Source organism: Canis lupus, chromosome 14 (assembly GCF_011100685.1).
Source record: "Canis lupus familiaris isolate Mischka breed German Shepherd chromosome 14, alternate assembly UU_Cfam_GSD_1.0, whole genome shotgun sequence".
NCBI lineage: Eukaryota > Metazoa > Chordata > Mammalia > Carnivora > Canidae > Canis > Canis lupus.
The window spans coordinates 49,632,042-49,659,800 of record NC_049235.1 but is presented as its reverse complement, the minus strand read 5'-3'; the positions used below and the strand labels follow the sequence as shown (position 1 = coordinate 49,659,800).

The 27,759-nt window shown below is 33.6% G+C and overlaps 1 long non-coding RNA gene across 3 annotated transcripts in view; it reads right to left on the bottom strand.

The window, feature by feature from the left end:
• LOC106559688 overlaps positions 1 to 27,759 on the bottom strand; it is a 55,765-nt gene that overhangs the window by 11,577 nt on the left and 16,429 nt on the right. For 2 of the 3 annotated variants that reach the window (XR_005369724.1, XR_005369726.1), the window contains exon 4: positions 7,103 to 7,206. This is a non-coding gene — a long non-coding RNA (uncharacterized LOC106559688). Of the gene's footprint in view, positions 1 to 4,515; positions 4,676 to 7,102; positions 7,207 to 27,759 lie in introns of all 3 variants that reach the window. The other variant, XR_005369725.1, reaches the window with a different exon arrangement.

The window sequence follows — 27,759 nt, the reverse complement described above, 5'->3', positions numbered from 1 at the left end:
AGTTCTACTCTTGAGAAACCCACTGTGTAATTTTATGTGGTATAAAGTTAACATTTATGGTAAGACTCAATGAAGCTATATTAAAGGTAAGTCAACCTTCAGAATCAGAGGTACCTTATTTCCATCATCCATTATGTGGATGATGGTCTTCTTTCTCCCTATAAAATGTGTGCTACATTTTCATTAACCATAAAAATACATTAAAAACTCATAATTATGGCAGTAATGATGCCTTTTAAATAGTGCTAAAAAGTTTAAAAGTACAAAACCTCTCAAAAGACTTATATAATATGCAAAATAAATTATTATGCCACTTCATTTAGTGAATATTAAGTAAGCTTCCTTAGCTACTTGTGCCATCAGTTTATTTCACTCAGCTGAATAGTCTAATAATATTTTCATTAAATATTTATATGAACAATCAAACACTGCAAATGAAGAGCATATCCCTTGACATTCAAGATGGTTTCCAGGCTGATATCAGCAGTTTGTTATGTTGGTAGGGCTCATTTGCTATGGCTGAGAATGATGTTTTCCATTAGCTTCAAGTATCTTACGTCTGACCTTAGAATAAAGGCTATTCATCATGTCTTCTAATTTCTAAATTTTATTTCTTCATTGAGAAAGTACTGCTGATAGAAAATTAAGTGCATTTAAAAGCCGGGGTCATGTTATACTAATTCAGCCAAAGAAATTGATTAGCACAGATTATTTCTCAAAGCAATACAAAATATACTCTTTGGTTTTATACGTTTAATACAATCCTGTTTAAACAACTTATATATCAATTAAGTAAAGGTGAATCTAGTACCTGACTTCCAATTTATGTGATTTTTTTATTTACAAATGCATGATAGCTAGTGACTGTTGTAATATTTAATTTGAAATCCTACAAAAGTCATCATATATAATTCTGTATATTTCTCCTCCTGAAATAGTTGTCTCATTTTCATGTATACTATTTAAGATTACTCGAAGTTAGTATCAAAATGATCCTGCATATGACAGAATATAAATCCAGAAATCAGATTCAAATAAACACAAAACTTTTGGGGTGGCTATTTTGAGTACTTAAAAAGTTATAACTAAAACTTAAAGAGGTAATAAATAATTATTAACTGTATCATACACTTCTATAAAATGTGATGTTAGAAATCTATAGCCATAAACTTGGATGTATACCAAAAAAAGTATTATATTTAAATCAAATTAAATATGACTTATTTTATCTCTTGAAATTAATGAAAAACCGAATCTTGATCATTACTAGGGCTGATGCACAAGCAATTCAGAGCATGTGAAGGCCTTAGGTGTGTTTCATAACTTCAGGCTTCAATATTCTCTGTTTGCTAATACCTAGCTTTGTCCAAACCTGCATAGCCCCAGTGGTCTGTTCTGTTATTTCCGTGATATATCTGGGTGTAGGGAATTTTGATAAGAACAGGAATCCTGGTGTCTAGCATCTAGCTAGCCTTTTGTCACAGTAAACAGGCCAATCTCCCAAACTCTCCAGGGTATTCCAACAGTCTGAATCACTATTCCCTACTTGTTCTGGAAACCACAAGTTTTAGACCAAACCCTATTGTTGAAACACCTCTTCCCTCTTATGCTTCCAATTTCCCATCCTACAGTCACTAACTCATCATCTTCTGTATATTTCTTGAGAACACAGTGCAATGTCCTCAATAAATTATGTGGTGTTTTTTTGTTTTGTTTGGGGGGGTATATTTTTTATTTTGTTTTGTTTTTTAAAGATTTTATTATTTACTTGAGAGAGACAGATAGCATGGGTGGGGGAGGAACAGAGGGAGAAAGGTAGGGACAAGCGGACTTTGCACTGAGCATGGAGCCTGACACAGGGCTATTACCCAGGACCCTGAGATCACGACCTGAGCTGAAACCCAGAGTTGGACGCTCAACTGATTGAGCCAGTCAGGGGCCCCTTTTGGTGTTTTTAATGACTAAAACAAGACAGATCTAATACCACAGCTTCTGCAAGAAACATTTATGTTTTTATAATAGCTTGAATGACCATATAATTTGTCATTCAAACCAGAACATTTTGAGAATGGATTAATAACCACAGTAAGGCAAAAGATTTAGCTAGTTGTCTGAGATGAGGCTCCCTGGAAGTGGAACCCTGATTCATATTAGAGAGATTTCTTTCTTTTTTAAAAAAAGATTTTATTTATTTATTCATGAGAGACATGCACAGACAGAAAGGCAGAGACACAGGCAGAGGGAGAAGCAGACTCCATACAGAGAGCCCAATGTGGGACTCGATCCCGAGTCTTCAGGATCAGGCCCTGGGCCGAAGGCAGTGCTAAACCACTGAGCCACCTAGGCTGCCCATATATTAGAGTGATTTCCTAGGATATATTCCCAAGAAAACCTGGTAGATGAGTGGGGAGGTAGAACTCTGATAGCAAAGAAGCCAAGCAGGAATGCCACATCCAGTGAAGTCTCACAAAAATAGGGGGTACCGAATCATGTACAAAACATCCAGCTACATTGGATTTCAAATTGAACAAAAATTAATTTTTTGGTATGTTTATAATATTGCATGGGACATACTTATATTGAAAACAATTTCTTCCTGGGCATCCTGTATCTTTATTTGCTCTATTTGGCAACCCTATCTAAGAGGTCTCTGGAGAGAAAAAAAAGTCTGGGTGGCACTTAAGAGAGCCAAGGGACAAGTTGGCTAGGATATTTAAACCCATGCACCCAGCAGTCATTAAGTGCAGCTCTAGATGAACATAAATTCCCTGGTACGTTCAGCTCTCTAAGTGCTGCCAGAGTGGGTCAAAGGAGTCCTAGAGTAGCCCTCCCACAAGAAGACACAAATGCTCCCTACTGGGATAGAAACCACACTTCCATGAAAAAAAAAAAAATCTGAGGAAGTATTGGGCATCTGCTGCCCTTATATTAACCCAGGAAAACAGAGATATGTGGCCATCCTAACATAGCTAGCAATCTACAGTTAGAGCTTAAAAGAGCTCCTAAAACAGGAAGAAACACTTCTTTTTTGGAATCAAATGGTAAGGGGTCCTTCCAAAACACTGGAAAAAGTAGCATACCCTCCCACATACTCACAAATTTACATCTCAATAAATTGCCTTGCCACAAGCATTAATTGGGACATATAATTTCTATTTTTCCAGATATGGAAATCAATTTATTCCCTGAAGACTACTTTAACTTGACAGAAATTAAAAGGTCATGAAATGAAGCTTCTTGCTTTATTTTCACACAAGTTTAGCCATTTGTGATATATTAGTATTCCATAAATGGAGCTAGCACGCGCATTATTTACACTCTACCTGAAGATGTATTAGAACCTCATGTGGCAATGCCTTCCCCAATTAAAAGTGAAGAAAATCAGGCTATAAGACATAACTTTGAAAAAGCTTCCATTTCCTCTTAGGTTCTGATGGTAATTTCATATCCTAAACTTAATGTATAGGCATCCTAGATAATTAGGATGCTAATTACTATTGGAGTTTTCCTCTTACCTAAAGGATTTGTACAGTTAAATTATTCTAAAAGTTAACTACAGTTTTCTGACTCCTTGGGGTAAGTCAGGAAGTCGCATAATGAAAATTTGCCTCGGGATCCCTGGGTGGCGCAGCGGTTTGGCGCCTGCCTTTGGCCCAGGGCGCGATCCTGGAGACCCGGGATCGAGTCCCACGTTGGGCTCCCGGTGCATGGAGCCTGCTTCTCCCTCTGCCTGTGTCTCTGCCTCTCTCTCTCTCACTGTGTGCCTATCATAAATAAATAAACTTAAAAAAAAAATTAAAAAAAAAAAAAAAAAAAGAAAATTTGCCTCAAGGTTAAAGAAGGCCTTCTCCTGTAATATATATTGCCTAATTATTCAAGATAGAAACATTACCGTTTCACACAGACAATTCATAGTTTCTCTTCTACTGCTGGACTTGGTCCTTAATTACCTTATTGAATCTGTTACTACACACATAAGTATGAATGTAGTAGGTAATGGTACATGAAATGGTTAAATGGTAGGTAATTAGGTTGACATTCTAGAGATAGTGCTTAATAGCACTACATAGCCCATCATGGCGTAGTTTAAGCAAATATGAAGAGTAACTTTAAGTCCAGAACCCTAACCGGGATGTGTATATATACTTTCTGGCAAGCCACATTATATAGATCCTCCTCTCTTCAGAGCAATGAGACCAAAAGTATGCAGTATAGGCTACTGAATGCCTTTGTACAGAGAAATATGGAACAAATTGTTCCTTAAGCAGAAAAAATCTTGGCCCCTCCTGCCTAATTTGATTACATCCATGTTCCTTAGTTAGCCTCCACGGTCCACCTTTACCTTGCCCCTGCCTCCTTCCTAATCTCGCCTCTTTGTGGTCCCCTCTATTACATGGCATTATAGACATACACAAAATTAACACTCTATTTTCCCCTCTTCTTCTTCAATGAATGGGCGCCATCTTACTGGAATGTGGTCACTACATCCCCTCCTTGCTTTCCTTAGCTACTTACCCTTTAATATTCTATTCAGAGAACACACTTCAAGAAACCTTCTCTGTTCTTTCATATACTTCATTAAGTATTTGAGTCAGTCTCCCATAAAGTACAGTATATACACTATCTTCACGACTTGATGCAGTGGTGTACTTTACCTATTTATTTATCCTATTCCCTGGAAAGGAAATTTTTTAGAGGAGAAGATGAGACCTCTCTGCATTCTCTAAATTTAGCAGAACATCTAGAACACATAGGAGGGTTTCAATAGTAGTCTGCCAAATGAATGAATAATAGAGAAATAAATGACAAAGACTCTGGCTGAGTATGAAAACTGAAAATCAATAAGCATGAATGCAGGGTAAGAAGATGTCAAGACTTCTGTTTAAATATAAGACTAGTTCATTCTAAGTTGACCCTTAAATAGGGCTATAATGCAGGTAATTATTAGCTGGTAGATTTATGGAATAATTATTAATTCAACTGTTAAATGAAAACATGAAATTCATCATAGAATATTTATCGGTCTATCATTAACAAAGAATGACAAAATACATGCAACTTTTTAATCCTCTTTTAAATAATTGTATTTGTGCATATATACAATATAAATTATATATATAAAAGTGATTATAGTAATTTTACTCTGATGATAAAATAGTAATTATCCATGTACATATGTCCACATCATCTTATGCCTTAAGAGCTGAAGAAGACAAGAATTAACTTTTTAAGAAAGAAGACAATTGATTAGTACTATCAAAATCAATTAATAATGATATTTAAAATGTCAGATCAACTGCAAACCCTCTCATTTTAATTTTTTTTATTCCCATGAAAAGGAAAATGTCATTTAGTCTCATCAGAAGAAACAGAGATTGCCTAACACCAACAAACTTAGAACTAGATTCTAGTAATCAAGGGTTCTGCCTATCATCAAAGCATTAGACCATTACTCTCTCTTACTATTTAATTAGAATCTAGTAATTGTCATTTTGCACATAAATTAAATTCTTTGAGGCACATTAGATGATACCCTAACATTTAAATAGTGCTTTTCATCTTTAATATAATTTATAAACATGAATTAAGTAATCTTCCAAAGTGGCTATTTGAAAATTTTATCTCCCTTGAAAGTAATTATGCCTAAAATTTCTACTTAGTGGCATTGTACTTAATTTTGCAACCATTACACTTCATAACTAAACTAATCCATCACTTTCTCCCCAATTACCATTTACTTTGATACTAAATGAGATAAGCATTAGACACTTAAATGGTAATTTTATCAAGGACTTAGACCAGTGAACAGTTTTATCCTTCATATTCTAGCTCTTGTGCTTCTAGGGCAACTCTCAATGGTGCAGTTCTATTCCTTGGAAGTAAAGTGGACAATGGTCTTTTATACCTGGTTCTTTAGGAAGAAAAAATATTCACCACTAAAAATATCACTTAGGTGCCATATTACTGGTGAAATGAGAGGGAGAACTGTGTTCTATATTATCTACCTGTTTGCACTGAATGAACAGAGACACATTCAGTAATGTGAGTAATATAAAATCATTAAGAGGATAGAGGAGGAAATAGGAAAGAAGAAACATGTCTGAGGATTTCACATTCAAAATTCTCCAAAAAAAGGGCTATAAACAGCCCTTTGTGCTCTTAGTGTATCCCTACATTAAGCCATAGGCTTACTAGCTCTTTGCTCAGTCAACTGGTTATAGACTGATTAAGTGCTGGTCAAAATGGCAGGGTCAGGTAATACATATTCATATAAAGATTTTCGCCGTAGAGAGATGAATAGCCATCACGTTCTCAACAAGTACCCAAAAGGGACAAAATAAGTAGCAGGTACCTGAGGTTTATCAGAAGAAATGCAATGCATCTATAAGTGACGGTGAAGATTCAGAGTTTTTCTGTTATAAAAATAATCATTTGTGGAGTGAGTACTTAGCGTGATATGCACTGCATCTATCAAATTATTTTATTTAGTCATTATAACAACACAGGAAGGTAAATATTGTTAGCCTCATGTTACAGATAAGGCCCAGAAATTGAAGGAACTCGATTAAGTTTACACAACTAATAAGCACTAAAAAGAAAACATCAACTCAGGCGTGGCTGATAGTAAATCTAGTTCTCTCCTCAATTAAACCACACTGCCTTTCATGGTAATTATTATAAAATCAATTAATGATTATAGGTTGATTCTCATGCTGATTAGACAAATGCATACACAATAATTTCTCATTCTCACTAACTTGAAGCATATTTCTCTCCTGTTTGGGAGAGGGAAAACAAAAGTTATACATGTTCATGGATATGAAAAACACTATTATTATTTTTTGGCTCAGAATTAATGGGAGGCAAAATTCAGGTGCACTCAACAAAAACAAGAATCAGGGACGCCTGGGTGGTTCAGCGGTTGAGTGTCTGCCTTCAGCTCAGGGCGTGATCCCGAGACTGGGGATCAAGTCCCATAGGGGCTCCCTGCGGAAAGCCTGTTTCTCTCTCTTCCTCTCTCTCTCTCTGTCTCATGAATAAATAAAATCTTTAAAAAAAACAAAACAAAAAAACAAGATCATTAGGAATAGTCAGGGAGTACCTTATCCCTTGTCCTCTGTCTCCCAGGCTGGTGCTTCCTGAATGGTGCCATGTTACCCCTTTGCCGGTGTCCTTTTTACTGGGCAGCCAGCATTCTTTTTATAGCTAGAAGAAAAATATTAATAGTTCAAATCATGGGTAAATGAAATATACCCTGATGTTCTGCACATAGCATTTTGTTCTCTACAGAACAAATTCCGTGTTCATAAATAACTCTTTAAAACCACATGTAAACCACAATGACACCAAGAAGAATTTAGACCTTTGATCTTAGAACAGAATATTTTGAATATTAAAATAGGTTTCTCACTAGAACTCAGCAAAACAGTAGTAAAATAATAATAAAGGAAACCTTTGATTTTTCTTATTGAGAAAAATCTATTAATTTTCCATATTGCAATCAAATTGTTATTCCATATGAACCATGAAGATGGTGGTGATAAAACTTAAGAAAAAACTAAATAGCAAAATATTTCTGAAGCATATCATGTTCTTCTTTTACTGATACAAATTTTGAGAAATATCTTTGAACCTATAAATTGAACTATTTGGAAAAAAGACTCAAATTATACAATGACAATAATGTGATTTGTGAGCATTAAAGCTTTCAAATCGCTCTCTATCCCTAAAAAAGCCTTGCTTCATGTATTTATTATCTAAAAAAGAGGAAGCACTTCTAAAGGAGTTTTTACTTCTATTTAAATGGATATATATATATATATATATATATATATATCCTGAGAGAATACTCATAAAATTCAAAAGACTGTAGGAAGTGCTTGCTCTCATATAGGCACTAGGAATTCCTGTTTTGCCCTAAGGCTACAGCAAATCTCGTTCTTTTTAAGAAATCTTGATTTCTTGGCCTATTGAGATCTATTTAAAATGTGTTTTGCCTTATGAGTAATACAGTTTCATCTACTACTTATATCTATATAAGCCACTTTACTCCTGTGATGCTAAACAGCAGTATTAGTCACTCGAGATTTTCAAGCCTATCATCTCTCTGCATTCCTCTGGCTAATACCATTCTCCTTTCCTCTCTTCCTCCCCTAGAAAATAGAGTTTCTATTCAAACAAAACCATAAAGTAATATAAATAATTTACTCATTTCTAAGAAGGAAGTTAAATGCAACTATGTCTCCCTTGCACTAGGTGAGGGGTTAAATGTAAGATAATTCTAGCAATACCTCAACTATGAGAAGGTCTTGAGTGGAGTCTACTAGCTCAGCAGCATCACATAGCTGGATGGCTGACACAGACATTTCTTCTGCTTCCACACCACATAGGCAAAGGGAAACCCTGGGATCTTGCTACATTCTTGGCCCCATTAGACAACAGTGGCATAAGCCTCTTCTGATCGAGTTGCCACAGGGGTTCTACAATCCCTTTTCTGGGAACTCCAAGACATACTAGCTTTTAATCTTTAGACTTTCCCTTCATTCTCTGCTCTCTTTCATCCCAGACAGGGCAGGAATTTCAACCCCGGGAACAGAAAAAACGGACGCTGACTGTTCAAAGAAATATAATCCTTCTGCCATATGGAATAGTTGGAAATATCAAAAAAAGAAGCCTCCATCTGTTTACATCTCAAAACATTAACCTCATATACTTATTCAAATTGATGTCTTTTCAGCAGATATCTTTGCCTGCTAAAGACAAAAATGTCACAGAAATTGGGAACATTTGACATCTCCATATACTGTAGATGCTTTACAAAATCATGGCTTCAATCTTTTAAAGCACAATATAAAGAACCCGGTGCAGTTCCTGAGACATGGTAAATATTCAATTAATGATACTTATTTTTTGTTATTATTGTAACACTAGGTTTATAAATATTTTGAATAGGACCTGCTACGAGGGGAATGTGACTCAACTTCAAATTCTGTTTAGGTTGACCCACTTCCCAAGGTATCCCACCTCCAAAGTTACCACTCTTTCATTGTTTCTAGTCTTTTAAACTGAACTGTAATTTTCTTACTCCTTTATTCGCAGTCTTCATTCAGCAAATATTCAGTGAGGTGGCAAGCACTATACTAAATAAAGAGAACAAAATATTTCCATAGTATCATGTTAATAATAGCTAACACCACCCTGCCTTCATAGGACTGTAGTCTAGTGACAGGGATAGGTAGTCAACAAATAATTACCCAAATTACTATTATGATATGTGCTAAGAAGGAAAACTACAACAGATCATATCTGTCAGGGAGCTCAGGGAAGGCTGCTGTGCTTGCTCTGAAGCCCAAGAAATGTCTCAGACTCCTTAGTCAGTCAGGAACTGGATGAGAAGGGAAGAAATTATGCTCCAGGCCATCAAGATGACATATACAAAGACCCTTGGGTAGAAAAGAACATGACAGGAACTATGGACTGTAAGAAGGTAGAATGGAAAGGCCAGGAGAATGTGCAAGATGAGTTTGGGGAGTTAAATATGGGTGGGGCCATTCAGGCTCCTAGACTTTCCTGGAATTTCGCTTGACATTCATGGTACAACTGAGGGCTGAAAACATGAGAGTGACATGGACATAATAGAAGATAAATTGAGGAGGGAACATGTGGAAGTAAATTGACCTGGGAAGTAGTACTTTTTGCTGGTACTAAAAAGGTGCATGAACAAGGATGTCAGCTTCCAAGAGGAGCAGAATGGCAGCAGACAAAAATGATGGAATCTGGAATATCTAGGAAGTGAAGTCAACATCACTGCTAATAGATTGCATGAGAGGGAGGTGTTAAGGATGACTAACAGACTTCTAGTTCTGAACTGCAGGGAAGACGTTGGGAAGAATTGTTTTAAAACAAGAGAATGATGTAGGCAGTGCCTTTTTTCTTCAGGGCTTGTTTTACTCATGTGTGTAAAACAGCTACTACCCTGATGGCAGGTTGCCTATGATTTTCTATATATTTATAATTATGTCTCTGCTAGAAAAAGAACAAAGTTTAGTTTGACTTGGTTTTCTCTTCCCACCTCATATGATTACTTTATTATAGAGGAGTAAGCCAATTCATTCAATAAAATCATATAATGTTAGCAATATAAAGGATTTGGGGAAACTAGTGCCATTTTGAAAAAAGAAAAACTTGAAATAGGTCTACGAATATCAGTAAATTCTTAATGTATGCCAGATTGTCTCTTTTTAACATGAACAATAAAGATAAATGACCTATCAGTACCTGGAAGATAGGAATACACTAGAATGCATGGCAGTAGTAGAAATTCATCATTTATTTCTACAAATCCAATGCATACAGTTTAATAAGCATATAATCATCCTCAAGCTTCTAACAGGACTGGATTTCTATTAGTATTGTACTCTAACTCAAGTCCAACCCTCCATAAAAGCATACCAAATTTTAAGTCATTTCTTCCATTCATTGTCATGGCATATGCTGTAAAAAACGAAATGTGGCCCTATATCCAATATCATAATCCTATATAAATATATGTAACTTATTTCAAAGTAATAAAGATGCCTTTTACTAGGAAACAGCAAGCCTAAGTGATTCCTTCTAAAATATGTTAATCGCTAAATAACAAATAATGCTGTTTTGAAAATCAATAAATACATATTCTACATATATTCATAACTTTACAATAGTGTAATCCAAGTTAAACTCTATCTCCAAGTCTCACCAAGCATATGTTCTTGCTTTATGAGCATACACATGACAGTTAAATTATGTGTTTATCATTTTTATTGAGAATATTTGACATTTATAGGTTGTGGTAAAAACAAATTGGGTAATTTTGCTGCCTTTAAAAGACAAACCCACCACAAAAACTGGATGATCTCTGCTTTCAAAGGAGAACAGATTCTCTTACAAATGGGGTTTTTACATTTTTCTTTTATGTACATAAAATAAAAGGAATTGCAGACATTGACAAGCTTTTCAACCAAATTTTTGTAAGTGGGATACATTAGCTCCTGGCTAATAGCAATTTAAGGGACAAGTCATTCATTGACTTAAATGAAATAAAATCATTAGAATGGTTCTCTTGTGCACAATCTGTGTTGTTCTGCTGAAGCAGACTTATTTTGTATCATATCTTATGATCAAGGTTAGAGGTGTTCTCTGAAAGTACAACCACAGTAGAATTTTGTGTGAGGGTAATTGCTATCAGGAAGGTCTAGAAGGTGTAGTTTTCTCCTTGCATTATAGGCCAAAGAGAACAGTTTGACTTTCAGGTCACCACTTACTCTTTGGGAAAGCGAGGCATGAATTAGATTCCACAGAATCTTCTACTCACAGCATTTAAGCTACAGTACTATAGAATTCTTGCTAGAGATTCAGGTTCTGAATTGCAAGACAGAATATCTATAAGCTCTTCTGTGCATTCTCAAGGAAATAACCCAAGCTTAAAAGAGAGAGGGGGTTTCTCAGTTACAAATGAAATTATGGGAAAAAAATGAAATTATGTTTGTAATTTTGCATTTTTTAGTATTCATCCTATAAATCAGAGAAGCCATAAATGATACCTTCTCTTCAATGGATCACTAAGAGTTGTGACAGTATTATTTAGTGTCCAATTTTCAGGTTCCATCCCATCATGATGTAAGACATTTAAATGGGGAAATATAAAAAAACAAAATGGTAACTAACAAGAATAGCAGTTTTAAGGCAAGATGACATTGTTTGTGACTCAGGGCAAGAAGATCTGAAAAAGCACTGATGCATCTAATACAGCAGGGTCTCCTGTTAAACTTGTCTCCACAAATTCCAGTATTTCCACTGCCATCTCTTATTCCTTTCAAGCTGAATATCCCATCAAAAGAGTGGATAAGGCTACTTTTGCTGGGACCTCAGGCCCTTGTGGCTCATTTAATCACATCCTTTCACTTACAAATTATATACATTAATTCTTTTTATATGTACCTCAAAAAAGAAATGATTGACATATGGAAGATGTAGGCTTAATTTTAACTTTCACCCTCATTTTTTCCATGATGTATCCTGCTTCTTAAATACTGTAGGATCCCTTTGCATTGTTCAAAATATGGATTTAAAGGTATACTTCTCAGGTTTATTATAAGAATGAAATGAGTCAGCAGAACATATTAATGGAATGTCCATAACATTATAAATCTCATAAAAGGAGAGTAAAAAAAATGTTGTCAAAACTATAAAATAAAAAAAAAAAATCTCTCAAGTAGTTTTTGGTTCAAAACCAATACAAAAAGAAAAAAAAAATACAGACTGCCCTAAAATGAGCAATAATGAAAATATTATATTGGATAGCTGATTTAACACATCTAAAGCAGTGCTCAGAGAAATATTGAATAGTCTAATGATTTATATTACTAAGCAGAGAAAAAAATTTAATGAATACCCAACCTAAAAAGCTAAAGCAATAAGGAAAGGGAATAAATATTTTGAAAAAGTAATAAATAGCATATATTGAACTAAAAAGTAGAATATAGTTAAATTTCTGAGAAAGGAGTCTATAGGTAAAATAAAGAATAAAATAGATAAATCCTTAACTTTTTTAAAAAGGGGAAAAACCAAATACACCAAACAAAAATAAAAGATGCAGATTTTCATAGAAGATGGTATTAAGGAATTATAAACTATGAAGATTAATTTGCAGATGCAGGTAAAATAATCTAAGATAATCCATTTAAGATACCATACTCATGAAACATACAGACTACCACAGAAGAGAGACATTTGTCAAAGAACAACCTTTCACCTCCCACATCTCCAGACACACAAGCCCATAAAAATAAAATACTAATCACAGATATTTCAGTAAACTCAGGGAATTCTACCAATTACTTAGGCAACATAAAACTTACACTATTTAAATTGTTCAAGAGCACCTTTAACGGATCTAAATGAAGGTGGAAGACAAGCCAAGGAAATAATACATTTTCACTTCTTAGACATAAATCCTGAATTAAGCATTAGCAAGCAGAATAAAGGAGCATAACACAGTGATAATCTATTATTAACTAAAATCTTACTGGATTTGAGTATAACTCAATATTGAAGGAATACAGCTTGCACAATATTGATTCAAATATAAAATGCTTGTGATCGCTTCTTAAGTGTTAAAAAAAGTTTATGATAAAAATTCAACATCCATGTTTGATTTAAATAGTACATAATAAGTTTAAATCATGGATATTTATTTGACATTAGAAAATGTAGATATAAGTTTAATCATATTTGGATATAAGTCTAGAACTTATTGTATTAATATGGATATAGATTTTCATGTACAAATCAGTGCTTTTGTTAAATTTAGAAACATGCAAGGCAGGACACCTGGGTGGCTCAGTCAGTGAAGTATCTGCCTTTGGCTCAGGTTATGATCTTAGGGTGCTGGGATTGAGCCCCACATAGGGGCTCCCTATTCAGGGGGACTCTGCTCCTCCCTCTTCCCCCACCCCTTCAGATCCCCACTCATGCTCTCTCTCTCTCATATAAATAAAATATTAAAAAAAAAAAAAGAAAAAGAAACAGTGCAAGGATATTCACTATCACCACTCTTGTTTAACACTATTTTGGACATAACAGCTTATATGATTTGACAAAAGAGAGAAATAAGGTAAAAAACAAGCAAAACCATCATTATTTATCCAAAACAATATCGTGTGCCTGGGAAACTAAAGTAAATCAACTGAAAAACTATTTTAAAAAATAAGGGCAATCTCTTGGAGGTTGAAATTTAAATTGCCTTCCTCTATCAAAAACTAAAGCAATTTGACAGGCCTCCATTTACAATAGCAACAAGAAAAGATTAAGCCTACAGAAATACATTTAAAAAGTAATGTTCAAGATTCATATGAAATAAATTTTAAAACTCTCTTGTGGAACATAAAAATAAAATTTGAATCAATTAAAAGGCAATATGCTGTTCTGGCTAGAACTGCTCAGTAAGATAAAATGTTAAATTTTCTAAATTAATATTTAAAGCATAATCTGTTACCAATAAAAACCACAATGTAATTTTTTAAAACAAGTGAATTATAAAGTTTCTACATATAGACATTAAAAACAAGAAGAAAAAGAATAACAACAGTAACAATAAACTTCTGGATATCCTATTATTCTAGGACTGGTGCAAGATTAGACAGAGAAACCATACGGAAGGAGAAAATAAATAGTCCTAAATTAGCCCTTCAATACCATATGTACACACACACACACACACACACACACAGGGCTTTTGCATAAAACATCACTGATTTTCATCAGTGAAAATAATAGATTATTCAATGAACAGTCGTAGAAAAATTCATATGTCTTGAGAATACATAAAACTACTATCTCATAGCTTACACTAGAATTAATTCCTGATAGGTTCAAGATTTAAATATGAAAAATAAACTGCAACTGTACTAGAAGAATATATATCTTTAGTGTAAAAAAGATCTTCTTAAATTTCATATGAAACATGAGAAGCCATAAAAAAGGTATGTAAATTAGAATAAAGCAGTCTCCTTGGCAATATATACTATTCCAGAGTCAAGAGCAAAAGCAAACATCAAAGAGAAACAAAGCAAAACAACAAAAAAAGAAACATCACCAAAATTTTTTGGTAACAAAGGGGTGGTTTCCTATAGAGTTCCTTCAAGGCTGTAAAAAAACAAAACAACAGAAATTAATTGATAATTTGTAAAGGTTACAGTGACAGTTCATGGAAAAAATGTATGGAAATATATGGGAATAATAAAAATAAGTTATCCTTGCCTTTTATTCCAGTATCATAGTGTTCTATTGCCCCCCCCCCCAAAAGAAAAATTTGGGGAAATCCCAAAAAACCTACTTAGAGTTAACAGAAAAAAAAAAAAAAAAGCAAATAGTAAAGAAGGGGCAAATATCCAAATCGGAAAACCAGATGCATAACTCTCAAAGCTCTTGTTAAAGGGCCATTTGGGAAAAAAGAAACTATTCTTGGATAATGAGGAGTGAGAGCCCCAGACCCTCCAACAGTGAGGTGCAAATGGACTTTCCATGTGTGTTTTATAGCTGTGCTACCAATACAATAGCCACTAGCCACATGAGGCTATCGAGCACTTAAAATATGTCTAGTGCAGCTGAAGATTTTAAAGTTTATTTAAGTTTAATTTACCCTTTTTTTGTTTTGTTTTTTTAAGTAGGTTCTATGGCCAACATGAGGCTAAAACTAGCAACCCAGAGATCAAGTGTTGCATGCTTTATCTAATTTAAATATCAAAAGCCCCACACAGCTAGGACCTATGGTGTTAGACAGAACAGCTAAGAGGCCTTGACACCAATAAAAGACTGGGCTACTCAAAGCTTTCTTTCCATGCAAAATGGAACTAACAATGAAATTGAAACTTGATTGTCTTTAGAACAACACTGTATAGAAAAAGAGAAAAAAATATTGGGTTAAATATATATTATTTATTGGTTATGGGAATTCCAAGTCAATATATTAAATTAGACATATTTTTAAATTAAAAATAAACTCACAAGAACTAAATAGCTGGACGTTAAGTCCATGTGAATGGGAGGGCGTATGTGTATGTGCGTGTGATCAAAATGAAAACATTCTAAATTCACTGAAATATTTGAAAAGAAGTTTGACATTGATTAACTCAAGAAATATAATAAAATTCATAGCTGTATTTCAAGTATAATTAAGAATATAAATAGAAACAAAAATTTCAAATCTAGTACAAGGGAGAAAAACTGAATGGGAAAAAAATGTTGATAAAGGAAGTAAGTGGAAAAGAAAAAAGATGACAAGAAAGTATAAAATAAGACGGTTGAAATACGTTAAAATATATTCAAAATTATCTTAATAAATTATTGATAAAATTATCTTAATAAAAATGAATCAACTGAAAGAGACTATTGAGTTTGATTAAAGATCCACCCCAACTTTCTTTGATCATAATAAGATGTTTGTTCCAAACATAAGAACACAGAAAGACTGCAAGGGATGGTCTGGAAATACATATAGGAAAATGGCAACTGAAAGAATGGTGAAGTAGTTGTGATTAGGATAAAACAGAGATTTTAAGCTGAGAAGAATTACTAGAGATAAAAATGGTGACTGTAAAAACATAATTTTAGTCTTAGAAGATAATAAAATTCTAAATTTATTTATTTATTTAAAGATTTTATTTATATATTCATGAGAGACACAGAGAGAGAGAGAGAGGCAGAAACACAGGCAGAGGGAGAAGCAGGCTCCATGCAGGGAGCCCAATGTGGGACTCAACCCCTGCACTCTGGGATCACGCCCTCAGCCAAAGGCTGAGACACTCAACTGCTGGGCCACCCAGGCTTTCCTAAAATTCTAAATTTAAATGCATTAAATAAACATCTTATTTTATACAGAGAATAACAGAAATTGATAAACCTATGATCACAATGGGTATTAAAACACACCACTCACAAATTTCTAAGAATACAGTGTTTAATGAATGTACACAGAATTGTACTACCAATAATTACAGAAAAAACACAAACAGAAACTTCATTAAAAATTAATCTCCCAAAGTTTCAAAAATATTTTATAGATTATGAAACCTTTCACCAATGCAATGAAATTAGAAATCAATTACAAAAGATAACACTTTTTAAATGCAAAAATCTATTCCATGTGCATTAAAATAAAAAATACAGGGGATCCCTGGGTGGCGCAGTGGTTTAGCGCCTGCCTTTGGCCCAGGGCGCGATCCTGGAGACCCGGGATCGAATCCCACGTCGGGCTCCCGGTGCATGGAGCCTGCTTCTCCCTCTGCCTGTGTCTCTGCCTCTCTCTCTCTCTGTGACTATCATAAATAAATAAATAAATAAATAAATAAATAATAAATAAATAAATAAAATAAAATAAAATAAAAAATACAAAGTTTTAGAAATAAATATCAGGCACATCTTATTTATCTATAAATAGTAAAATATTTCTTAAAGTAATCCCTGAAATGTATACACAATTTAAAAAAATTGAAAAATCTGATTACACTAAAATTAAGAACTGCTTAATAAAAGACACTCAAATAAGAAAATATGTATAACAAAAATAAAAAACTATTTCTATCCAAATTACATAACTTTCATTAAATATAAGAAAAATGTGCAACTCAATAGAAAAATACATATATGTGAGTATTTATATTATTGTTTCCCAGAAGAGAACACTAAAGGACCAATAAATAAAAAAAGTTTAAAAATGCCAACTTTTGGTAAAAATATGGAGTAAAGATCACTCTCACAAATCGTTGATATTATATATAAATACACACTCACACACACACACACAGTTTAGAAACACCATGGCAGTATCTAATAACATCCAAATAGACTGCAAGGTATTGCCTATTGATAAAAATAATCGTAAACACATTGGAAATATCCTGATTAAGACTTTTATTCTCATCTCTATGATTAAGTTCTATAAGACTAGAAGTAGATTAAACGTAAGTCAAGTGAAAAAGTCACTAATGAAAATGATATTAACAAAAAATAAATAAAATTGAACACATGACTTGATTAAAAGGTCAAATGTAATCATTCAAGTTTTACCATCCGTAAGAATTACACTACCAATTACTTGAATCATATTTTAAATTAGTAACAGACTTGGCCTCATTTGTTCAAAGACTGAACTATTAAGATAATAATTAAACATGAAATTGAATTTTTTATTAATAACCTTTCTATAGTGAAAAAAGTTTTAATGTCTATTTTAGAAATTTAGCTCACTGAAGCTCAAGTATTACAAAGAAAATGTTTTTTTTTTCCAGTAATCCAATTGGATAAAAATATTTGCCAATATATGCAGAGAGATAGCAGGTTCACTAATAAAAGGTTATGAAAGTCCTTGAACTTATTCTCAAATGTAGGTTTAACTTTGTTTTGTTTTTAGCATTAAACAAAAAAAAATAAAATAAACATATGAAGATAACTTAATGAACAAGCTGTACTCCTGAAATGCTGAGTCCATAATTCTTTCTCAATTATCAAGAACCTGTCCATATAAAGTAATTTCTGTACTGTTTCAGTATCCTTTTTCAAATTACTATTGTTATCAGAAACATCAGGTTGATATCAATTCTCTAACACTTGTAAATATGAGTAAATTAAGTATTCTGGTACAAAATTATGACTGAAAACACACACTCTCTGTCTCTCTCTCTCACACACACACACATTCTCAAAAAGCTTGCCATATAATACATTTTAGAAAAATTTAATGACTTTTCATTCCTTCCTTCTCCTAAGTCTGCCTTTGTCTGTAGTGCTTTTAAAACACTTCTCAAATATGACATTTCCAGCAGCAGTTAATTTTCTCTTTTAATTATATAGTGCATATGTACCAAACGGGCGTTCAACTTTCTGACATTCATCCCATCTATACTTGATGAATGTCTTTATTTGCAAATGGTCACTAGGTTTCTTTATTTAGCACTGTATTTCATGGAAGATTAAATTTTCCCACTGCCCTGAAGTTACTGCTCTGAAGTTTGATTAGTGATGCTGTCGATGAAGATTTTTCAGACAACCTGTTTTCCTTTTCATATTAAAGCAGCAATCCAAAAAAATAAAAATAAAAAAAAAAATAAAGCAGCAATCCGAGGTCATATAATGGTTAGAAAAGCCTCTTCTAGTTAGAAACTCAAGTTTAGAATGTTTAGATCCAGTTAACTATTGCGCATAAAGTTTTGGTGACTAGAACAGGCAGATGAAGTAATCAATGCTCATTAATAAGTATTTCTGTATATTTTTGTTTTATTTGACACTTAGAAGAATTCTATGGTATAGGACTCAATTATTCTAGAAACATCTTACCCTTTTGGTTTGCTGACAATTCTGCCCTCTGCTAATACTGCTTTATTGCCCATCACTCCGTACTTGTCTGTTTGGTCTTCTCCTTCTTTACCTAATCTATGAATTCTGCAGTTTCTTTTTTATTTTCTATCTGAAATGCCCCCCCTACTGATTAATATATGAATTAACAAATGTTGATTAAAGACCTCCTATAAGCTACATAGGATCTCATTGAGTCTATTTATAGACTAATTATGCTTAATTTCATATTTTAACTTAGTATTTCCATTTGAATTCCTTTTCTGTAGTTTGCCGCCTAAATAATATCTCTACTTTGATATATGATAGATTTCTCATTCTCAGTATATCAAACTAGCATCACACCAAACAAAATATAAATCAAAAAAGAGAGAATTTATCAATGGAAGATGATAATTTTAGTGACTGACAACCTTAGATCTGAAATGTTTATTTCTTTCACAACCTGTTCATGTATTCATCTATTTGTATTACCATCCATTCATTGGTACTGACCAAATGTTGACTAAAAATTGTACTAGAAGATTATATATCACTTCAAAAACACAAAGAACAAGTATAAATAATAACTACATAGTAGGGTCCAAATAAATAACCAAAATACTAAAAAACAAGCTACACAGATCTTATTCCCTAATCAAAATCACGAAAGCCAGGAATATCTAACTAAGAGACAAAAGAAAAATGGTAGAAATATTGTAAATAATTATGTGTCCCAGAAAAAATTATATGTAATTTAGAAATATTTACTATAGAACAATAATAAAGGCATTACATATAAAGGTTGATAAATGAACACAAAATATTGCTTATAAGAAAATGATCAGCAGTAAATAATTATACTAGAAAATAAGAAAATGGAATTAGCCCAGTATCCAACTTGCAAAGTTAAGTATAATTAAAATGAGAGTAAACCCATAGGAAGTAGAAGACATTAAAAAAAAAAAAAAAAAAAAAGAGCAAAAAATTAATGTAATGAAAACGAAGAAACTTTACAGAGAACAAACTGATAAATGGTCTTTTGAAGATACTACATTCCTAGACAAACATAATAGATGAAAGAAAGGAAGGAAGAGAGGAATTAAAAATAAGCAATAATACCAATGAAAAAGGTCATATATTTACAGTAAAGTTTTAAAATTATAATAGTACTTTAAGAAAGTTAATAACTTCATATTTAAAATCATAAAAATGAGAATTTTTATAAAAATAGAAATTATTAAAATTGATTCAATAAGAAAGAAAGACCTAAAATAGATTAAAGAAATTATGTTAGTAGTCAAACCTTCAGTTGAAAACTACTAGATTTACATTTTTATATAAATAAGTTTTTGTCAAAATTTCAAGAAATAGAAATTCTTAGATGATAAGGGAAAGACAGAAATTCTTTAATTCAATTTTATCTAGTAAATTTGGAGATACACTTACCTATCACCCAGAAATTCTATGCTTAGGTATATGCTCTTTTTCATAAAAGTCCAAGTAGTAAATATTTTAGGATATGAGGGCTCTGTTGTCTTTGTTGTAATTACTTAACTGCCATTGTAGTATGAAAACAGTCAAAATATAAGTCAAAAGATAAATAAATGGGAATGGCTGTGTTTTAATAAAACTTTATAAAACCAGGAGGTAGACTGGATTTGGTCAGTAGGCAATAGTCTGTCAACCTCTGTACTAGAGGATGAGTTTCATTCAACCAAAATATGACAGGGAAATTTCAAGAAAAGAAATAAGCATGTTAAAATATGTAAATGTACTTATAAAACAAAGGTGTAGGGTAAAGACAGATGAGTAATACAGAAATGTTGCATATTGTATTTAAACATCAGGCAGTACAATTAGACAATAAAAATCAAGTAGAGCCACAAGAATAACTAAAAAGGAAGTTAAACAATATATATTTATAGATATAATAGCATACTTAAGAAGATCCCAGAGAATCAATGAAAAAACTTATTCAAAAGGTAATTAAATTCAAAGAAATACCAGCGTATATAATCAATGCAGAGAATTAAAAAATTCTTCTTTTACACAAACAAGAAACACAATATAAGGGTAAAGAAACCATTTTTACAATAACAACACAGAAATCAGTACTTAGAAATAAATTTCAGGAGAAACATAAGAACCTTTACAAGTACATTCTAAAGCATTCTTGAAAGACACCAAATAAAAAAAAAAAAAAAAAAAAGAAAGACACCAAATAGGATTTGGACAAACAGAGGTAGGAGAATCCCTGATTCTTGGATAGAGTCAATTATACACAAATATATGTGGCAACTTGGTACATGACAATTAAGGTACTTCAAAGCACTACTGTGAGGCTAATCTTTTTAAATAAATGGTGCTCTTGGCAACAGGATAATAATTTAGAAAAAAAGATAAAATTAGAATCGTATCTTAATAATAAACTCTAAAAAGATTAAGGATCTAAATTTTTTAAATGAAGTAAAATAAAATTACATGAGTAGCTTACTCTTTAACTTTGATATAGAGAATGGTTACTCACCTATGACATAACATTGAGATGAAATAAAATGAAATAAAACTACATGAATGTTTTGCTCTTTAACTTTGGTGTAGAGAACGGCTACTCACCTATGACATAACACTGAGATGTGATAAATGAAAAGACCAATCAATTTGACTAAGCACGAAATTAAAAGTACATTTTATTATATGAAACAAAATTTAAAAACTGGGGGGGGGGGGGGTTTTACAATAAATAACATAAACAAAGAGTTACTATTCTCATATATAAAGAACTCTTTAAATTGAGGATAAAATGTCAAAAAAATTTAATAAAAATTAGGAAAAAGTATGAATAGAAAAGTCACCAAAAAAACCCCATAAAAATAAATGATTGTCAAACACACAAAAAGACCTTCAAAACTCACTCGTAACTAGAGAATGAAAAGTAAAACAATATTGAAATACCATTTCTCAGCTATCAGACTGACAATAATTTAAGACCCTGACAATACTTTCTGTTCATGGGATTGAGGAGAAACAGACACATTCATTTGTAGCTAATGCCAATGGAAATCAATACAATCTTTCCAAGGAAATATTTTGGCAAGGCAGCAATAGATCTTCAGGTACACTTACTTTTTGACTCAGTAATTACACTCCTAGAAATCGTATTGTTAAATTCACCTCTAATGATATGAGCATAAGCACAAGGTTATCACTGCAGCACTGTAACTACTAAGGTGTTGGAAACCATCTGCTCATACACAGGAGGACGGCTGAGTAACTGGGGGAAGGCCACACAAGGCTGCAGCAGGGCGCCCAAGCAGAGCTCAGGAGATCCCCTAGTATCAGAACATGAAGGTGGAGAGACTGGGAGATCAAAGGAGGCAGGGCTCCCAGGACAGAGTACTGGAGAAAAGAGAGCTGCCTGGAGACCTGCAGATGGGACCCCTGAGCACTGATCAACACGTGTGTGAGGAAACTACCCAAAGTCAGGGAAAGAATCACCCAGAAGTCTGGAACCAGAGGTGTTGGAACTCACGTAAGGCTGGAGGGAATAGTGCCCGGTCCCACTGACCCAGCTGGAAAGCCTCATCATGATTCCTGAGGCCCTGGAATATGCACAAGAGTCTTACCTCTGTGGTAGAGGAGTAATCAGTCCTAAATTGAGCTCTGCTCTGATCCCCCCTAACAAATCTTAAAAGGAAGGATGGATCTATTCCCAAGCAATTTATTTGCATCCCGTAATGAAGCTCAAGTATATTTATAGGAGTTATAGGGGAGGAAAAATCTCTTTCTCTATCCAACCTAGTTTCTTCCAGCTGGGGCCCTGTAAATTAGATGGGCCTAAAACAGATTAACAAAAGAAAAACAAACGTATTTATTAACATGCATTGTGCATGCAACGCAAGGGAGTAGACGAGATGAGTAACTCAGAGGTTTGGTTAGAACTTGGGCTTAGGTAGCATCTTAGCAAAGGGATGATACATTTTTAGAGAAGCGATAGGACAAGCAAAAAGGACTCTGGGTCTCCAGGGCTGGCAAATTGTGGGGAGGCAAATACATGGGAGATTAACGGCAAATGAGGTTAGTTAATAAAGTTTGTTTTATCAGTTCCTCTGATGCTGTCTCTAAGCTGATAAAGGTCATAAATTGTCTGCAGTGATTAACCTTTGTCCTTCCTCATAGAAAAGGAAAAGAGGGCATCTTTGTAAATTTGCATCCTGCTTTCAGGCACATGGGGGAGGGCAGACAGCTTTTCTTGTATCTGCTTTTTTTCTTGCATCTGCTTCTTCCCAATAGCTTTCAGCTCAACCTAAGCTTTATGCCAAAATAGTATATGTTGGGGTGCCATGCTCTGCTACCCTACGAAACACAAAAATAATGAGCACCCCGCAAGGTGGGGTGTCTCATATTAGAGAGCAGCAGCTCTGCCAAACCGTAGGGTAGGCCAACGAGAGAGAAAAAGTCTAGTTTTAAGGTTTCTGCTTAAGCCATTTGCTTCATGTTATGGATTTAACTGTGCCCCTCAGTAAAATATATTGAAATCAAAACTTCTAAACCTGTGGAGATGACCTTCCTTTGAAATGGTCTTTATAGATATAATTAAGTTAAAACGCGGTCATACTGGATTAGGGCCTCCTTGAATTCAGCGACTGATGTCCTTATAAGAAAAGGGAAATTACACAGACAAGGGGGGAAGAAGGCCCCTGTGAAGAGGAAGGCAAGGATTGGAGTGACACATCCATAGTCGAGGAACACCGAGGATTGGTGCAAACCGTCAGAAGCCAGGAGAGAGGCAAACAACAGATTCTACCTCAGAAATTCAGGGAAGATTCAAATCAATGCTGCCAGCATCTCAGTTTTTCACTTCAAGCCTCCAGAACTATGAGAGAATAAATATCTGCTGTTTTAAGGCTCATACTTTTTGGTCTTTGGTACCTTGCTAAGGCAGCGCTAGGAAACTAACACAATTGGCAAGCGTGGAATTCTGGAACTGCTCCTTGGCCCTTTGTTTAATAGATCACTCTCATAAATTTTGTCAATGCAGAGGAGACACGCCGTTCACTCGGAGGGAACTGAATTGTTCTCCACTGTAGAGAGAGGGGAGATTTTTGACTTAGGGAGAGACAACCAAGATGAATGAGAATAAGAAGCCTACAAAGATGAGGCTCTTCAAGGAGAGGCAGATTTTTAAACCCAGAGATTAGGTACAGCTCCTGAGTGACCTTCACGTTCCGTACTGTTCTGTGCTCTGCTCTAACTGCTACTACCCACACCACAATCCTTGGAATGTTGGTCACAGTTTTATATTGTTATGCACTTATTCTCATTTGGGTGGTTCTGTGGGAAGGCTTAATAAGGGCCTGGTAGGGATGAAGAAGAATGACAGTTCAGCAGGAGACAAAATGGAGATTCATGTAAGAGCTGAGTTACAGACAAATATTTGAAACAGCCCTTTTACCCCTAAATCCCTGGAGATTTGAAAAAGAAAACAGGGCTCCCATGGTATATTAAATGAAACTAGAATGAATTTTAATTAAATAGTAACTGAATTTAAAGGTCATGGTAAACCATCAAACTGGAGTCAAATGAGAGTTCATAGAGTTGATAATTGAATTTCCTAAGTGTCTTTGCTACCAACAACTTTTATGAATTAGCTGGTTTTTAACCATGTTTTATTTTTGAGCTGTTTGATTATATTATTTCAATTAATTCCTATCATGTCTAATGAGAGTCATTCTATATTTTTGATGATTGTGCTTAGTAGTGCTTTGCAACACTGATTTTATGATTTGACTCTCAAGGAAAAATATCTAATTTCTAAATAATCATGGCTTTTTTAACTTACCTTTTTTTTTTTTTTTTTCCCACCCATATACCCCCACCTCTGGCAACCAGTGATCTGTTCTATGAATTTGGTTGTTGTTTTTTTGTTTTTTCCCCTTCAGGTTCTACATATAAATGAGATCATACAGATTTGTCTTACTTTGACTTATTTCACTTAGTATATAATGCCTTCAAAGTCCAATCATACTATTACAAATGGCAGGATTTCCTTCTTTTTATGACTAAAGAATATTTGTGAGTGAGTCAGTGTGTGTGTGTGTGTGTGTGTGTGAGTGTGTGTGTGTGTACCACATTTTCTTTTATCTATCCATCAATTGACACTTAGGTTATTTCTATATTTTGGCTATTGTGAATAATGTTACAATGAAAAGGGGGTGCAGATATTTCTTTAAAACACTGATGTCATTTTCTTCAGATACATGCCTAAGACTGGAATTCCTGAACCATACGATACCTCTATCTTTAATATTTTGAGGAACCACCATACCGTTTTCCATAGTGGCTGTACCAATTTACATTCCCAAAGACTGCTTTATCTCTGATTCTACATATTAACAGAGATCTGTATGGGATTTTATGGTTCATTCATATGTTCATCTACATAATTTTACTTGTTGCTTAGAAAAATATTATTTTTAAATGAGATTACCTTTTTCCTACAGACTTTTTTTTTTTTTAAACAGAGATTCAGAGAATGATTTGCTGTTCTCAAAATGCTGGAATGTGCCAAAATTAGAATTCAGATTCATGTTTATTGGCACCACTTTCCTTAGTCTTTCAATATTTTATATATATATTAAATTCATATATATATATATATATATATATAACCTCTTGCAAAATTTACCCATGATTTTCACCTGTAAGCATACAGTTAATATGGTTAAATTGGCTAGCCAATGATGTTTTGAACCCTAAAATTCATTTGCTTTCAGGATGGAAAGAAAAGCAAAGAGAAAAAAATGTATTTTTCTAATTTGAAGTAAGGTAATTGGGGGGAATCAATGATGATAGTACTAATCAAAATAATTCCCCACACAGATCATTTCAAATTTCCATTCCATTAAAGACAGTAAAAAACTGAATTTCAAGGGTAAGTTATCCTTGAAACTGCAATTGTTATACTTCTGTGTTGTTATACATTTTGACAGACATTTCATTAATGTTGACAATATACATCAATTGTATAAATATAACTTTAAAGAGTAAATAGAAGGAAATGTCTTTGTGTTGGAAAGCTACATTTGCTTGTAAGAGAAAACAAGAAAGTAAATGTAATGTTTCTCTAATCTTTGATTCATTTCTTATTAAAACGGTAGCTTACATATCTGAATGTCTGATTTCACAGACAGTACAATTATTTTGAATTATAAAAGCCTACAGAGTGTCTTGATTAAATCAAGATGTTTTTCAGGACTGGGCAAATGTGCTACTGATTTTTGTCCTTCTAATGTGCTAAACTGTCGGAAAATTTAAAAATGATCTTTTATGCTATAACTCGTTAGCCTTTTTGTGGCAATTTCATATTTTTTTTAGCTTAAAGGGTTATATACACCATGTAACTTTCTACGAGAATAAGTGTGTCATTTTAAAAAATCATAATATTTTTAAGGCTGAATGAGAGCAGCTATATATATTGAACTATATATATTAAAATGGTAGATGAAAAACTCTGTTTTTTAAATATTAGTTATTTGAAATATGTGAAAATTTTTAAAAAATATTTTATAATAAAGAGAAGCATTTCAGATCTTTATACCCATCATATAAGTGAACATATGGAGCTGAATTATTTTTTCACAAGCAAAATACACTTTCATTAGTGTAGAGAACTATACACACAATTTATTGCAGAAAACCAGATGAATTAGCAAAAGTGAGGCTGTGTTCTGGATATTTTGATTGTTCTGTGGGAAATGGAATTGGTTTGGGTAAATGCCATAAACATTAACTACCATTCTGTTCCATAAACAGCTCAAGAACAGAGCACCTGACTTAAAAATAATAATGGAAATATTAGAAATAGTGGAAAATAATAATCAGTATTTGAATGAGAAATTCAACATTACCTTAACAATGTAAACAATGTGGTCAAAGTTGGCCTTCAGGACAATTATAATGTTAAGCACATTTGATTAATCCTCCCATAAATAGAGAAACATTATAACACTACTGCCTTAAAATCACCTCAAAGTTGAGCCATTTAGAAAATAATAAACACAAGAGAGAATGAGGAGTCAGGTATGCAAGCGGTGAAGCATTTTTTTTCCACATTGGAATTGTATTCAAGATTAGAGTGTGAAAATATATTACAGACTCAAATATGTGGCCTATTGCTGGGCATCATTTCTCCCCTCTGGTTTCTCTGCCTCCTTTTGTAATTCACTAGTGCTCTAAATCTGTCTGACAGACAAAAGAGGCCCCAAAAAAGACAGACTGAAGAAAAGGAAAAGAAGGGGAAGGGGAGGGAAAGTAGAGGGGAGGGAAGGGAAGAGAGAAAGAAAGTGGGGTATCTATATTTTTTTTACAACTAGTCCAACACAAATTTCTCTGGCATCTAGGAACTTTTATGTACAATTAGGAGGTTAGAGAAAGGATCTTAAAAGGAAATCTAATAGGTATTCATTTTATAGAAGTCTAATAATTCTTACCATTAAAAAAGAAATTTGCTTTCAAGCAGAGGAGTACTAAAACAGCTTTGCTCTGCTCCTGTATTCACTCCTCTTTAGGGGTTTTTGAAAAGTATGATGCTTCTATATGATACAGAGAGTGTGGTTAGGCAATGAGTTTTTGGACTTAGGTCTTCTAATGGGCCTATCCCTATGTGCAAATGGGAAAGAAATCTGAGATTTCACAAAGTTGCTCAAGCACAAGCACCAGCAACTGCCATCCAATAAATTGCTGCCTTACCCCCATTTCAACTCAAAATTAATTCCTATAGCCTTCCCGGACTCGTTACTATCATTGGTTTTGAATAAAGACAGTATTATATAGCATCTTATGTCTTCTAATACTTTCCTCAATAGAAACTTAGTATATTTTGCT